Source organism: Chiloscyllium plagiosum, unplaced genomic scaffold (genome assembly GCF_037043375.1).
Source record: "Chiloscyllium plagiosum isolate Xiang-an unplaced genomic scaffold, Cpla_swu_hap1 HiC_scaffold_26, whole genome shotgun sequence".
NCBI lineage: Eukaryota > Metazoa > Chordata > Chondrichthyes > Orectolobiformes > Hemiscylliidae > Chiloscyllium > Chiloscyllium plagiosum.
In genome coordinates this window covers 2,879,786-2,897,251 of record NW_028270164.1, presented here as the reverse complement: position 1 = coordinate 2,897,251, position 17,466 = coordinate 2,879,786, and the positions used below count along the sequence as shown (strand labels likewise).

The following is a 17,466-nucleotide window of genomic DNA, read 5'->3' as shown; positions in this document are numbered from 1 at the left end:
TGGCCTAACCAATGTCCTGTACAGCCGCAACATGACCTCCCAACTCCTGTACACAATACTCTGACCAATAAAGGAAAGCATACCAAACGCCTTCTTCACTATCCTATCTACCTGCGACTCCACTTTCAAGGAGCCATGAACCTGCACTCCAAGGTCTCTTTGTTCAGCCACACTCCCCAGGACCTTACCATTAAGTGTATAAGTCCTGCTGATTTGCCTTTCCAAAATGCAGCATCTCGCATTTATCTGAATTAAACTCCATCTGCCATTCCTCAGCCCACTGGCCCATTTGATCAAGATCCCGTTGTAATCTGAGGTCACCTTCTTAGCTGTCCACTACACCTCCAATTTTAGCATAATCTACAAACTTACTAACTGTACCTCCTATGTTCACATCCAAATCATTTATATAAATGACGAAAAGCAGTGGATCCAGCACCAATCTTTGTGGCACAACACTGGTCACAGGCCTCCAGCCTGAAAAGCAACCCTCCATCACCACCCTCTGTCAACAAAGAACAAAGGAAATTACAGCACAGGAACAGTCCCTTCGGCCCTCCAAGCCTGCGCCGATCCACATCCTCTATCTAAACCTGTTGCCTATTTTCTAAGGATCTGTATCCCTCTACTCCCTGCCCATTCATATATCTGTCGAGATACATCTTAAATGGCGCTATCATGCCCGCCTCTACCACCTCCGCTGGCAACGTATTCCAGGCACCCACCACCCTCTGCGTAAAGAACTTTCCACGCATATCCCCCTGAAACTTTTCCCCTCTCACTTTGAACTTGTGACCCCTAGTAATTGAGTCCCCCACTTTGGGAAAAAGCTTCTTGCTATCCACCCTGTCTATATCTGTCACGATTTTGTAGATCTCCGTCTTTCTAATGAAAATAATCCGAACCTACACAACCTCTCTTCAAAGCTAGTGCCCTCCATACCAGGCAACATCCTGGTGAATTTCCTCTGCCCCCTCTCCAAAGCATCGACATCCTTTTGGTAATGTGGCGATGAGAACTGTACACAGTATTCCAAACGTGGCTGAACCATAGTCCTATACAACTGTAACATGACTTGCCAGCTCTTATACTCAATACCCCGCCTGGTGAAGGAAAGCATGCCGTTTGCCTCTTGACTACTCTATTGACCTGTGTGGCCACCTTCAGGGAACAATGGACCTGAACACCCAGATCTCTCTGTATTTCAATTTTCCCCAGGGCTTTTCCATTTACTGTATAATTCGCTGTTGAATTGGATCTTCCAAAATGTATCACCTCGATTTTGCTGGGATTGAATTCCATCTGCCATTTCTCTGCCCGACTCTCCAATCTATCTATATTCTGCTGTATTCTCTGGCAGTTCCCTTCACTATCTGCTACTCCACCAGTCATCTGCAAACTTGCTAATCAGACCACCTATAGCTTCTTCCAGATCATTTATGTATATCATAAACAAAATGGTCTCAGCACAGATTCCTGTGTAAATCCATTGGTGACAGTTCTCCATTTTGAGAAACTCCCTTCCACTACTCTCTGTCTCCTGCTGCCCAGCCAGTTCTCTATCCATCTAGCTAGTACACCCTGGACCCTAAGTGACTTCTCTTTCTCCATCAGCCTACCATGGGGAAGCTTATCAAACGCCTTTCTGAAGTCCATGTGTATGACATCTAAAGCCCTTCCCTCATCTATCAACTTTGCCACTTCCTCAAAGAATTCTGTTAAGTTAGTAAGGCATGATCTCCCCCGCACAAAACCATGTTGCCTGTCTCTGATAAGCCCATTTTCTTCCAAATGTAAACAGATCCTATCACTCAGTATCTTCTCCAGCAGCTTCCCTACCAGGCTCACCGGTCTATAATTACCAGGATTATCTCTGCTACCCTTCTTAAGCAAGGTGACAACATTAGCAATTCTCCAGTCCTCCGGGCCCTCATCCGTGTTCAAGGATTCTCCAAAGATATCTCTTAAGGCCCCAGTATTTCCTCTCTCACTTCCCTCAGTAACCTGGGATAGATCCCATCCAGTCCTGGGGACTTGTCCACCTTGATGTCTTTTAGAATACCCAACACTTCCTCCTTCCTTATCCCTAACCTCAATGTCCATCATTAGGGTGGCACAGTGGCTCAGTGGTTAGCACATTGCCTCACAGCGCCAGGGACCGGGTTCAATTCCTGCCTCGGGCAATTGTCTGTGTGGAGTTTGCACATTTTCCCTGTGTCTGCGTGGGTTTCCTCTGGGTGCTCCAGTCTCCTCCCACAGTCCAAAGGTGTGCAGGTCAGGTGAATTGGCCATGCTAAATGCTAGTGTTAGGTGCATTAGTCGGAAGGGAAACGGGTCTGGGGGGGTTGCTCTTCGGAGGGTCGGTGTGAACTTGTTGGGCTGAAGGGCCTGTTTCCACACTGTAGGGAATCTAACCTAAAGAAAAGTCCCTCTCCTCGGTGAATACTAATGCAAAGTACTCGTTAAGAATCTTACCCATTTTCTCTGACATAATGTTCCTCCTTTGTCCTTGAGTGAGCCAACCCTTTTTCTAGTTACCCTCTTGCTCCTTATATATGAATAAAAGGCTTTGGGATTTTCCTTAACCCTGTTTGCTAAAGACATTTCATGACCCCTTTTAGCCCCCTTAATTCCTTGTTTCAGATTGGTCCTACATTCCCAATATTCTTCCAAAGCTTCGTCTGTCTTCAGTCGCCTAGACCTTATGTATGCTTCCTCTTTGCAAGTCTCACAATTTTACCTGTCATCCATGGTTCCCTAATCTTGCCATTTCTGTCCCTGATTTTCATAGGAACAGGTCTGCCCTGCAATATAATCAACCTCTCTTTAAAAGCCTCCCATATATCAAATGTGGATTTTCCTTCAAACAGCTGCTCCCAATCCACGTTCCCCAGATCCTGCCCAATTTTGGTCTGGTTGGCCTTCCCCCAATGTAGCACTCTTCCTGCAGGACCACTCTCATTTTTGTCCATGAGTATTCTAAACCTTACGAAATTGTGATCACTATTCCCAAAGTAATTCCCTACTGAAACTTCACCCACCTGGCCGGGCTCACTTCCCAACACCAGGTCCAGGATGGACCCCTCCTGACTTGGACTATTTACAAACTGCTCTAGAAAACCCTCCTGGATGCTCCTTACAAATTCTGCTCCATCTAGACCTCTAGCACCAAGTGAATCCCAGTCAATGTTGGGAAAATTAAAATCTCCTATCACCACCAGCCTGTTGCTCCTACATCTGTCCATAATCAGTTTACATATTTGTACCTCTATGTCAAGCTCACTGTCAGGAGGCCTGTAGTACAGCCCCAACATTGTTACCGCACCCTTCCTATTTCTGAGCTCTGCCCATATTGCCCGTTTTACCTCCCTCTCTATCCCACCGGAAGCATCGATATCTTGGGATTTTTAGTTGCCAATCATGCTCTTCCCCTAACCAAGTCTCAGTAATAGCAATAAAAATACTCCCAGGTACAAATCCAAGTCCTAATCTGCCTTACCTACTACACTTCTCGCATTAAAACAAATGCACCTGTCCCTCCATGTTCATCATCTGCCCCCTGCCTACTCTTCCCCTTAGTCACGCTGACACCATTATCTAATTCCTTACAGGCTTTAGTTACTACCTCCTTACTGTCCACTAACCTCCTCATTTGGTCCCCAGCCCCCTGCCACATTTGTTTAAATCCTCCCCAACAACGTTAGCAAAAGCCCCTCAAAGGCGTTGATTCCAGTCCAGCCCCAGTGTAAACCCGTCCAATATGTAATAGCCTCAGCTCCCCCAATATCCCAAAAATCTGAACCCCTCCCTCCTGCACCATCCCTCAAGTCACATTCATCCTGCCGATTCTAGCATTCCTACTCTGACTAGCACGTGGCACTGGTAGCAATCCGGAGATTACTATCTCGGAGGTCCTACTTTTTAACTTGGCTCCTAACGCCCTAAATTCTATTTGTAGGACCTCATCCCATTTATTACCGATATAATCGTTGCCTATATGCACCACAACAGCTGGCTGGTCACCCTCTCCCTTCAGAATGGTCTGCAGCCGATCTGAGACATCCCTGACCCATGCACCTGGGGGTCACTTTCTGTCCTGTACAGCTCTATTTGAGAGAGACAGATAGTGAGAAAGGTAATAATGAGCAAGCTATGAGCCAGACGAGGAGATTTCAATAGACACTGGGGGAGATAAAGAGAGCACGAGACAGAAAGAATGAGACAAACAGATTTAAAACTGTATCTAAAATTGGATGGTTAAGAGCTAAAACCAAACTAATTTCTCCAAACTATGTTGTTGCTTAATAGCGAAACAGAAACTCAGCTCTGGTTCCTCATGCTGAAGGGTGTCATAATGTGGTTTAAAGTTCAAAATAAATATGGAAAATCCACTTACTCTTCACACTGATTTTCTAGAACAGATAAATTATGTGCTGAATTAGTATGAGTAAGAGTTTCTATAAATATTTATAAGAGAAAAGAGTTTGTGTTGTTCCTATAGAATGTGAATATGGAGAATGAATAATGGAAAACAAAGATGCAGCAGTTCAATTGATCAGTTATTTTGCATCAATCTTCACTAATGAGAAACAAGTAACATCCCAGAAATAATTCTGAGGGGATGGAAGGGGTGGAGAATGGAGGGAATGGAGGAGAGTGAAGAAATCAAGAAAATTACATTCACTAATCAACGTGCACTGAGTGAATGATTAGAACTGCAAGTTGACAAATCTCCAGATCCCGATAGATAGCATCCTCATGTCTTAAAGAAGTGGCTGGTGAGATAGAGTTATAGAGTCATAAGATGTACAGCATGGAAACAGACCCTTTGGTCCAACCTGTCCATGTCGATCAGATATCCCAACCCAATCTAGTCCCACCTGCCATCATCCAGCCCATATCCCTCCAAACCCTTCCCATTCTTATACCCATCCAGATGCCTTTTAAATGTTGCAATTGTACTCAATCAACACTTGGTTTTAATTTGTGAGGATTCCTTAGATTCTAGGAAGGTTCCATTAGACTGGGAAAGAGTGCATGTAACTCCTTCATCCCAAAAGGCAGAGGGACAAAAGCAGAAACCCACAGTCTATTAGTTATGCTGCTCACAACATGGTCGGCTCTACAATGGGGAAACAAAGCACAGACTGAGTAACCACTTCGCAGAACATCCACATTCTCTTTGCAAAAGCGATCCTGAGCTTCCAGTTACCTGTCACTTCAACATCCCAGCCTGTTCCCTGGCCAACATCTCTGTCTCAGGCTTGCTACAGTGCTCCAGTGAGGCTCAGCACAAGCTGGAAGAACAACACCTCATTTTCCACTTGGGGACCCAGCAGCCCTCTGGAGTCAATATCGAGTCCAATAAGTTTAGAGCCTGAGGCCTTGTCCTTTCCCCATTCCCCATACACCAGGCCTTGTCATCACATGGGCTGCTACCACAGACAATCCATTGTCAGCCACTAATGCTCTCCATTAGCAGCTATTCATTCTCCCAGACTGACCTTTACCCAATCCTTTGTCTGTCCAACTGTTTGTCCCAGTCATTGGGCTCCATCCCCACTAATCGCTTACCCCCTCCCCTCCCTCTCACCCCATCTTCTGTATAAGTATCAACATTTTCCTTGCAACATCTTCCAGCTCAGCACCATCCTCATGACCTGTCCGACCTGCCAATCTCCCTTTCCACCTATCCACTCCACCCTCCCCTCTGACCTATCACCTTCATTCCCCCCCCCCCCTCCATTCACCTATTGTATGTTTTGCTACCTTCTCCCCAGCCCCACGCCCCTCTCATTTATCTCTCCACCCTGGAGGCTTCCTGCCTCTATTCCTAATGAAACGTCGATTCTCCTGATCCTCGGATGCTGCCTGACCTGCTGTGCTTTTCCAGCACTACCCTGATATAAACTCTGGTTTCCAGCATCTGCAGTCCTCACTTTTGTCTATTTTTCTCGCTACAATCAGTTCTGAAGAAGGGTCACTGGATGTTCACTCTGCTTTCTCTCCACACAGATGCTGCCACACCTGCTGAGATTTTCCAGCAATTTTTGTTTTTGTTTTTGTTTCTGATTTCCAGCACTTGCAGTTCTTTTGGGTTTATTTTGGCTGTTATTAACATTTGTCAAGGGGAAAATGTTGGAAGTGTTATTAAAGACGCTTCAGCAGGGCACTTAGAAACTTCAAGGTATTCTGGCAGAGTCAACGTGATGTTCTGAAAGAGAAAATCATGACTGACTAATTTGTTGGAAATCTTTGAGTTCTCGGAATAAAGGAGAGCCATGGACAGATAAAGTGCCACATCAAAGGTTACTGTGGAGAACTGAAGAAAGGCAACATGTAATCAGTGATATACCACAGAGCTGCAGCCTCGATCTTTCACAATTTATATAAATTATTTGAATGAGGGAAATGTTTTATGTTTTATCATTGCACAAAGATAGGGAGGAAAGTAAGTTGTGAAGAGGACATAACGAGGCTACAAAGGGACATAGCCGGACAAAGTGATTGGGCAAAGATGTGGCAAATGGAGGAAAACATCACATTTTCATTTTCAGTGACTTGTCAACCAATCAGCATTGACCTCTCATGCTGTATAAGTGTTGGTTTTCCCCTTGAATTGGTAATCTTGCAAATTGTCTCGATGGATGCAAGACTAATTGCTTCATCAAAATGCACCTTTATCAGCAATACTCAAGTTCTGACCTATCAAACGACTATTGCATTGCTATCTTTATTGCAGGAAGAATACAGTACACGTGTGGCATGGTGGCTCAGCGGTTAGCACTGCTGTGTCACAGTACGAGGGACCAGGGTTCAATTCCACCCTTGGACGACAGTCTGTGTGGAGTTTGCACATTCTCTGTGTCTACGTGGGTTTCCCCTCAGTGCTCCAGTTTCCTCCCACAGTCCAAACCTGTGCAGGTTAAGTGGATTGGCCGTGGGAAATATGGGGTGGGTCTGGGTGGGATGCTCCTCAGAGGGTCAGTGTGGACTTGATGGGCCGAATCTCCTGCTTTCACACGGGATTCAGTGGTTCTATAAATGCATTGAAAGCAGTTCAGAGAAGATTTCCTAGACTAATCCCTGGAATGGGTGGATTGTATGGACAGCTGGGCTTGTATTTGCTGAGGTTTACAAAGGTTAGAGGTGACTTGATTAGATCATTGAAGATCCCAAGAGAGTAATATGTGGAGAGGACGTTACCTCTTATGGAGAATACAGAACTTGTGATCACTGTTTGAAAATAATCCATTCAAAATCTTGGTTTTCAATATGGTAATCTGTAACCAGTGGTCTACCAGAGGGATCAGTCCTAGAGCCGCAAATATTTACAGTAAATATGAATGACATGGATGAAAAAAGTGAATAGGTAGGAAGGCAAGTTGTGAGGATGACACAAAGAGTCAAACAGACGGACAGAGACAACTTCAGTGAGTCATCAAAAACTTGGCAGATGGAATATAATGTGGGGAAACGTGAGTTTATGCACTTTGGCAGGAAGAACAGAAGAGCCGAATATTATTTATACAGAGAAAGACTGCAGAAAGCTGCAATACAGCAGGATATGGGAGACCTCATTCATGAATCACAAAAAGCTAGCATTCACATTTAGCAGGTAATAGCGAAGGCAAATGGAATATAAGCTTTTATGGCAAAGGGAATGGAGTATAAAAGTAGGGAAATTTTGCTAAAAATATCCAAGACACCAGTCATAGTCCAGCTGGAATAGGCTACAGAGAACAGCTTTACTCTGTTTATCCCAGGGACAGGCACACGGATATTATAGGCAGCACGGAGAAACATTGCTCAGCTGATCCCAGCTACAGAGGACAGAGTGAGTAATCTTAGGAGTTTAGGAGAATCTACTGAAACACACAAAATTCTTTGGGAACTTGACTGGGTAGAGGCAGGGAGGTTGATTCTCCTTATGGAAAAGTCCCGGACCATGGACATAATCTCAGAAAAAGACCGAGATGAGGAAGAATCCCTTCTTTCAGAGAGGAGTAAATCTGATGAATTCTTTACTGCAGAGGGTTGTCAAGACTGGGTTATTAAGTTTATTCAAGGCTGGGATAGACAGAGTTTTAATCAGTCAGGGAACCAAGGGTTCTGGGGAAAAAGTAGGAAAATGGAGTTGAGGATTATCAGGTCAGCTGTGATCTCATTAAATGGCAGACTGAATGCAATGGGCTGAATGGTCTGCATCTGCTCCAAAGTCTGATGATCTTCTGTGTTGTGGAAGAGTGGGGCCTAAGTGCAATTCAGAAGTGTGAGCAGTCGGAAAGATTCAGTTCCAGTGACACCGCTTCATTTCTTATTCACTTCAGGTATAATTTCATGTTGCAAACACATTCAGCCTTCCTGCACCAGGTGAGATACAGCAGTAGGAATGTAAAGTTAAGTTCCCTCAACTTTGTCCCAAAGCCAATCACACTCTCCCTAGCTTTAGTGTCAGCTTCCTGTCGTTCTCTCTCAGCTCTGGTCCTGGGGACATGGATAAAACTGCCCCAAACCCATTGCAAATAAACATTCAGCAAACATTCAGAGATCGTCAACTCCATCAAACTAGGCAGGAATGAGCAAACATTGTGCAAATATGTCTCTATAACATCGCAGAGGTCTGTGTACCAACCCATTGTACAACCCCATCGACAACAGCCTCAGCTCCAGGTTCACATGGACTACTAGCTTTGATCTGCTCCCAACATCAACAAGTCTCAAAATGGACATTTCCCAAGAAATACAAGTACAGCATTTGCAAAACAAAACGAAAACAGGCTGGGGATTGGCAGTTCGGCCAGTAGGTATCTACATAACCAGAAGTCAGCTAATCCTTGTTCTGAACATCCCCTTTACAACTAGATGAGACAACTTCTGCTTGTAATGTCTTTATGAATAATCAATGCATCAACAAGTCCAAAACTTCTTGTTTCTTCAGGAAAACCATTTTATCTTTGAGTGGGATACAGGCCAGTGGCAGTTTGAGATAAAAGACTCAAGGTCAGAGCCGCTCACAGATCCTTGCTGTAAGAGGCTCCAGTCAAATGAAGGAGATTGTTTCAGCATTACTTATTACAATTTACTTCATTGCAATTGGCAAAACTTCCACCCAGGTCTGATTATCACCACATTACTGCTAGTAGAACATGCATAAAATGGTTTCAATATAATTCATGGAGATTAGATTTGATTAGACTAGATTAGATTACTTACAGTGTGGAAACAGGCCCTTCGGCCCAACAAGTCCACACCGACCCGCCAAAGCACAACCCACCCATACCCCTACATTTAATGTTTCAACAATTCTATAAATACAACCTATTTGTTGAAAGAGGTGAAGGGTTGTTGAACAAATCAAAACCTCAGGTTTCAGTGTTAATGCTCTGAAGCACAAAGAAGCCAGTGTAGAGCCTCCCTTCATTGAAGACACCAACATACAGCTTACCATTAAACTGCCTGTGGAAGGATTTTCCTAACGCAGAGTTACACACACTGCAGAAAGCAAATTATCAACTGATAAGGAGGTCTATTTGCCAAGGTCAAAGCTTGGTCAGCTTTATAATTGATTTGCTTTTTTGCGCTGAAACTGATTGCAGAGTCTCTGACTCCGGGCCCGGTGAACATGACAGTAACATTCGAGGCAGAATTACACACTTCAACCAGATATTCCAACAGCTCGAGAAAAACGACAGCTGAAGGATGAACATGAACCCCTCTGGTCTGTTGACAATCAGACAAAAAGATCAGTACAGATCCCACGGAAAGGAACCATACAAAGACCAACAAAGCACTTATAAAAGCAGTTAATAAGGATTATGAAAAGAAACTTGCAAGGGACGTGAAAGACAATAGGTAAAGATTTTATAGTTATATAAAGGGGGCACAGTGGCTAGCACTGCTGCCTCACAGGGATTAAAAATGTGTTGCTGGAAAAGCGCAGCAGGTCAGGCAGCATCAAAGGAGCAGGAGAATCGACGTTTCGGGCATAAGCCCTTCTTCAGGAATGAGGACGGTGTGCCAAGCAGGCTAAGATAAAAAGTAGGGAGGAGGTTCTTGGGGGAGGGGCGTTGGGAATGCGATAGGTGGAAGGAGGTTAAGGTGAGGGTGATAGGCTGGAGAGGGGGTGGGGGCGGAGAGGTCAGGAAGAAGATTGCAGGTCAAAAAGGCGGTGCTGAGCCGGAGGGTTGGGACTGAGACAAGGTGGGGGGAGGGGGGAAATGAGGAAGCTGGAGAAATCTGTATTCATCCCTTGTGGTTGGAGGGTTCCTAGGCGGAAGATGAGGCGCTCTTCCTCCAGGCGTCAGGTTGCCATGGCCTGCATATCCTTGGCGGAGTGGGAGGGGGAATTAAAATGTTCAGCCACGGGGCGGTTGGGTTGGTTGGTGCGGGTGTCCCAGAGGTGTTCCCTGAAACGTTCCGCAAGTAGGCGGCCTGTCTCCCCAATATAGAGGAGGCCATATCGGGTGCAGTGGATGCAGTAAATGATGTGTTTGGAGGTGCAGGTGAATTTCTGATGGATATGGAAGGATCCCTTGGGGCCTTGGAGGGAAGCGAGGGGGGAGGTGTGGGCTAAATGCCAGCTCATGGACACCTCCTCCTACTGCCCCCTTGACCATGACCCCACCTCCCACCACCAAACCATCATCTCCCAGACCGTCCATAACCTCATCACCTCGGGGGATCTCCCATCCACCGCCTCCAACCTCATAGTCCCACAATCCCGCACTGCCCGTTTCTACCTCCTGCCCAAAATCCACAAACCTGACTGCCCCGGCCAACCCATTGTCTCAGCCTGCTCCTGCCCAACCGAACTCATCTCCGCCTACCTCGACACGGTCCTGTCCCCCTTAGTCCAAGAACTCCCCACCTATGTTCGGCACACCACCCACGCCCTCCACCTCCTCCTTGATTTTCGCTTCCCCGGTCCCCAACGCCTTACCTTCACCATGGACATCCAGTCCCTGTACACCTCCATCCCCCATCACAAGGACTCAAAGCCTTCCGCTTCTTCCTTGCCCGCCGAACCAACCAGTACCCTTCCACTGACACCCTCCTTCGACTGACTGAACTGGTCCTCACTCTGAACAACTTCTCTTTCCAATCCTCCCACTTCCTCCAAACCAAAGGAATAGCCATGGGCACCCGCATGGGCCCCAGCTATGCCTGCCTCTTCGTAGGATATGTGGAACAGTCCATCTTCCGCAACTACACTGTCACCACCCCCCACCTTTTCCTCCGCTACATCGATGACTGTATCGGCGCTGCCTCGTGCTCTCACGAGGAGGTTGAACAGCTCATCCACTTCACCAACACCTTCCACCCCGACCTCAAATTTACCTGGACTGTCTCAGACTCTTCTCTCCCCTTCCTAGACGTCTCCATTTCTATCTCGGACGACCGAATCAACACGGACATTTACTATAAACCGACCGACTCCCACAGCTACCTAGACTACACCTCCTCCCACCCTGCCCCCTGTAAAAACGCCATACCATATTCCCAATTCCTTCGTCTCCACCGCATCTGCTCCCAGGTGGACTAATTCCAATACCGAACAACCCAGACGGCCTCCTTCTTCAAAGACCGCAATTTCCTCTCCCAATTCCTTCGTCTCCACCGCATCTCCTCCACTTCCCGCTCCTCCGCCCTTGAACCCAGCCCCTCCAAAACCCCACTGGTCCTCACCTACCACCCCACCAACCTCCAGATACAACGGATCATCCGCCGTCATTTCCGCCACATCCAAACGGACCCCACCACCAGGGATATATTTCCCTCCCCACCCCTATCAGCGTTCCAGAAAGACCACTCCCTCCGCGACTCCCTCGTCAGGTCCACACCCCCCACCAACCCAACCTCCACTCCCGGCACTTTCCCCTGCAACCGCAAAAAATGCAAAACGTGCGCCCACACCTCCCCCCTCACTTCCCTCCAAGGCCCCAAGGGATCCTTCCATATCCGTCACAAATTCACCTGCACCTCCACACACATCATTTACTGCATCCGCTGCACCCGATGTGGCCTCCTATACATTGGGGAGACGGGCCGCCTACTTGCGGAACGTTTCAGAGAATACTTCTGGGACACCCGCACCAACCAACCCAACCACCCCGTGGCTGAACACTTTAACTCCCCCTCCCACTCCACCAAGGACATGCAGGTCCTTGGCCTCCTCCATCGCCAGACCATGGCAACACGACGCCTGGAGGAAGAGCGCCTCATCTTCCGCCTAGGAACCCTCCAACTACAAGGGATGAATACAGATTTCTCCACCTTCCTCATTTCCCCTCCCCCCACCTTTTCTCAGTCCCAACCCTCAGACTCAGCACTGCCTTCTTGACCTTCTTCTTCCCAACCTCTCCGCCCCCACCCCCTCTCCGGCCTATCACCCTCACCTTAACCTCCTTCCACCTATCGCATTCCCAACGCCCCTCCCCCAAGTCCCTCCTCCCTACCTTTTATCTTAGCCTGCTTGGCACACCCTCCTCATTCCTGAAGAAGGGCTTATGCCCGAAACGTCGATTCCCCTGCTCCTTGGATGCTGCCTGACCTGCTGCGCTTTTCCAGCAACACATTTTTAAGCTCTGATCCCCAGCATCTGCAGTCCTCACTTTTTCCACTGTGACAGGGACCCTGGTTCGATTCCAGACTTGGGCGACTGACTGTGTGGAGTTTGTACATTCTCCCCGTGTCTGCGTGAGTTTCCTTCGGGTGCTCCGGTTTCCTCCCACAGTCCAAAGATGTGCAGGTCAGGTGAATTGGTCATTCTAAATTGTCCATAGTGTTTAGTGATGTGTAGATTAGGTGCATTAGTTGGGGAAATGTTGAGCAAGAGGAGAGTGGGTCTGGATGGGATATCTTCAGAGGGTCGACGTGGATTTCTTGGGCTGAAGGGCCTGTTTCCACACTATAAGGATTGTATGATCCTCTGAAAGGGGAAGTGGCTGGTTAAGATACTGTTGACCCACTGAAGGTCTCGAGTGAGGATATTGTCAATGACCACAAGGAAATGCTAAATGATTATTTTGCTTCAGTGTTCACAGCAGGAAAGGAGGAGAGCTTAATGGAAAAAAATAACAGAGAATCAGGGACAGGATCAAAATAAAATTAGTTTATCTAAATAATCAATAATGGGGAAATTAATGGAACTGAAGAGTGACAAAAGAGTGGCTGCTTTCCATCTGTGGGTGTTAAAGGAGTTAGGAAAGCACATTGCTGATGCCCTAATCACAATCTTTCAGATTTCCCTGGATTTAGCAGATGTATGTCTGGATTTCCTCATGTCACTTTGCCCCTTGTAGAAGGGTAACAGAGGGAACCCAGGGAATTACAGAGGATTAGCCTAACGTCTGCGATGGGGAAGATGTTGGAGTCTTCAGTCAAGGATAGGGTAACTGATCACTTCAAAAAAAATTCAGTTAATCAGAAAGAATCAGCCTAGATTCATGAAGGATAGATTATTTTTGACAAACCTTAAAGTTTTTTTGAAGAGGTGACAAAGATAGTGGACAGAGGTAAGTCAATGGATGTTTATATGGACTTCCAAAAGGCTTTTGACAAAGTTTTGTACAAGAGCCTGTTACCTAAGGTGGAGGCCCATTGAATTGAGGGCACATTACTGAAAACTGAAAGAGATAGAAAACTGGTTGAGTGGCAGCCAACAGAGATTTGGAATAATGGCTAAGTAATCAAATCGGAAGGAAGTGACTAGTGGTGTCCCACAGGAGTCTGTGTTGGGGATTCATTTATTCACAATATTCATTAACAACTTGGATAATGACATTGACACTCAAATATCCAAATGTGCTGACAAGTCAAAATTGGGCAGCATTAAGGACAGCATAAAACTACACCAGGATATTGATAGATTAGGTAAATGGGCAAAGCCGTGGCAGATATATTTTAATATAAACAAGTGTAAGGTTATCTATTTTGAACTGAAAAAGGTGTATCAGGGTGTCTTCAAAAGGCACAAAGTTAAATACGGCGAGATTTGAGGATCCTGTTTCAGTGCCATGAACTGGTGCAGAAAGCAGTCAGGAAGGCTAATGGAATGCTAGCCTCTATATGGAAAGGGCTGGGGCATAAGAATGTAGACATTATGCATCAGTTATACAAAACTGAAAATGTGTTGCTGGAAAAGCGCAGCAGGTCAGGCAGCATCCAAGGAACAGGAGAATTGAAGAAGGGCTCATGCCCGATACGTCGATTCTCCTGTTCCTTGGATGCTGCCTGACCTGCTGCGCTTTTCCAGCAACACATTTTCAGCTCTGATCTCCAGCATCTGCAGTCCTCACTTTCTCCTCAGTTATACAAAACCCCAGTTAGACCTCACTTACAGAAATGCGAGCTGATCTGTTCACCACACCTTGGGAAGGATGGTCTGGCCCCAGGGGGGAGTTCAGCACAGGTTTACAAGAAGGATACTGGGGCTTCAGGGGGTAGGTTATGAGGAGAGATTACATAAATTATTGTTTCAGCTAGAAGTTAGAAAGTTAATGGGTGATCTGATTGAAATCTTCAAGGTATTAACAGGAAACGACAAGGTAGATAAAGCTAAATTATTTCCACTGGTTTGAGATTCTAAATGAGGGGCATAAGGGCCAGGACATTCAGGAGAGATGTTAGGAAGCACTTCTACACACACAGGGTGGAAGAGGTTTGGAACGCTCGTCCTCAAATGGTAATGCAAGGTGGGATTCCATTTTAAATCTGAGCCCAGATAAACTTTTGTTAAGCAATGATAGCAAGGGAAATGGGTCAAAGGCAGGTCTACAGAGATAGGTCACAGGTCAGCCAGGCTCAAGGGGCTGAATTGCCTCCTCCTGTCCCATGTTGGTGTTTTGGCATGCAGGAACTGATAACAGGCGAGTCAGCGTTGAGCACTGTAAGGAAACTGACCATTCATAAAGACAGAATGAAACATTAACATTTCACATATCTTCAATGATAATCATCCTCTCTGCTGTCCTTGCCTCAGGGAAAGACTGCATGAGTGACAAACATTAGTGTTTCATTCTGCTTATCGGAGCAGCCACAGATAATGCTGAGGAAACTCAGCAGGTCAGAAACAGAATTAACATTTCAAGCCCAGCATGATACCGTTTCAGAACACATTCATTCTGTTTCTCCCTCCACAGATGCCACCAGACCTGAGTTACAGAGTCATAGAGTCAAGATTAGAGTAATGCTGGAAAAGTACAGCAGGTCAGGTAGCATCTGAGGAGCAGGAAAATCGATGTTTTGGGCAAAAGCCCTTCATCAGGAATTCCTGGCAACATCCTTGCAAATCTTTTCTGAACCCTTTTAAATTTCATAACATCCATCTGTTAGGAAGGAGACCAGAATTACACACAATATTCCAAAAGTGGCCTAACCAACATCCTGTACAGCCGCAACATGACCTCCCAACTTCTGTACTCAATACTCTGACCAATAAAGGGAAGCATACCAAACGCCTTCTTCACTATCCTACCTACCTGCAACTCTACTTTCAAGGAGCTATGAACCTGCACTCCAAGGTCTCTTTGTTCAGCAACACTCCCCAGGACCTTACAATTAATTGTATATGTCCTGCCCTGATTTGTCTTTCCAAAATGCAGCATCTCGCATTTATCTAAATTAAACTCCATCTGCCACTTCTCAGCCCATTGGCCCAAGTGGTCAAGATCCAGTTGTACCCTGAGGTAACCCTCTTTGTTGTCCACTACACCTCCAATTTTGGTGTCATCTGCAAACTTACTAACTGTACCTCTTCTGCTCACATCCAAATCATTTATGTAAATGACGAAACGTAGAGGACCCAGCACCGATCCTTGTGGCACTCCACTGGTCACAGGCCTCCAGTCTGAAAACAACCCTCCACCTTTGAGCCAGTTCTGTCTTCTACCTTTGAGCCAGTTCTGTATCCAAATGGCTAGTTCTCCCTGTATTCCATGAGATCTAACCTTGTTAACACCTTACTGAAGTCCATGTAGATCATGCCCACTGCTCTGCCCTCATTAATCCTCTTTGTTACTTTTTCAAAAACCTCAATTAAATTTGTGAGACCTGATTTCTCCCTGTTTCAGATTTCCAGCATTCACAACATTTAGCTTTCATTGTTGAGGTTGCCATTCCCATTACAGCCCTGAATAAAACACAAATACGTTCACCATCTGAGGGATACTGGATTGAATCAAAAGTGGATCTTTAAAACATTCTTTCACCCCCCACACCCTGCTTACAGTCCAGTGACTGCTATAAGGACAAATGTTTCAGTAATCTCGGGACATTTACACATCTTGGGGTGAACCCGTGTGGTTACCACCAGGTTTCTGTTTGGGTGGGATCAGTCAGTGGAGCCTGTGCTCAGCCCACGTTGTCACTGGGACCACACACACATACACGCGTACGCGCTCACACACACACCCCCGCACACACAAACATACACACACACACACACACCCGCACACACATATACACCCACACACACACACACCCACACACATATATACACATACACACATATTCCCACACATACACACGCACAGAGACACACGTGTACACACACATATACACACACAGACACACATACACACACACATATACACACACACATATGCACAGACACACACACACACACACATATATACAGACACACACAAAAACACACAGAGACACACACACACATATACACACACACAGAGATGTACGCACACACAGAGACACATGCACACACGTATACACAGACACACAGACACATTCTGTTTTGAAGGATAGATCTCCCACAGTCAGGGAAGTAACTGTCTACCTCAGGTTTCGGGATAGGGTCCATTTGGAAACACAGTGTCCGGGAATCTGCAGATCTTGATCATTCACCAGACTGTGAGCGGGGGGGGGGAGGGGGGCGGGGCACAGTGGGGGTGGGGAGGGTGAAGGAATGTTTTAAATTCCACTTCTGATTCAATCCACTATCCCTCAGATGGTGAACTTACTCGTGTTTTATGCATAACATGGTCAAGAATTCCAGCTCCTCAAACCACTTGCAGATGATTACAGAACGACGTTGCCAAGGGCTTGGCCTCAGCAGCCCCACCCTTGTCCAGAAGTCACTTCAAATTTCGGATCAATCCCTGGAACTGAAACGTGTGCACCACAAGCATGTAGTCTGCCTGGAGCTCCCAAAAGCAGTCAACCATCATTGCCAGTGACCACACATTACTCCTTTACATCATTTCACACAACTAACAGACGTGGTCCCCACGCCACAACAACTCAGTGGAGACGTGAACTGGCACTGAGCCAGCTACAGTGAAGAACACCAGACTGGACCCAAGCTTTATGCTAGGTTATCTGATCTTTCTCAGACTGGGGGTGGTTAGATGAAGAGAGTTGTCTCTGGCTGCAGCATGCTGTGGCTGAGGGAGATGAGGCATAAAATATCAGCTCGAGTTCCCAATGCTGATCACTCGCAGTGACCTC

The 17,466-nt window shown here is 46.3% G+C and overlaps 1 protein-coding gene across 2 annotated transcripts in view; it reads right to left on the bottom strand.

Moving 5' to 3' along the window:
- srgap2 (SLIT-ROBO Rho GTPase activating protein 2) overlaps positions 1–17,466 on the bottom strand; it is a 196,215-nt gene that overhangs the window by 124,326 nt on the left and 54,423 nt on the right. The window lies entirely within an intron of this gene.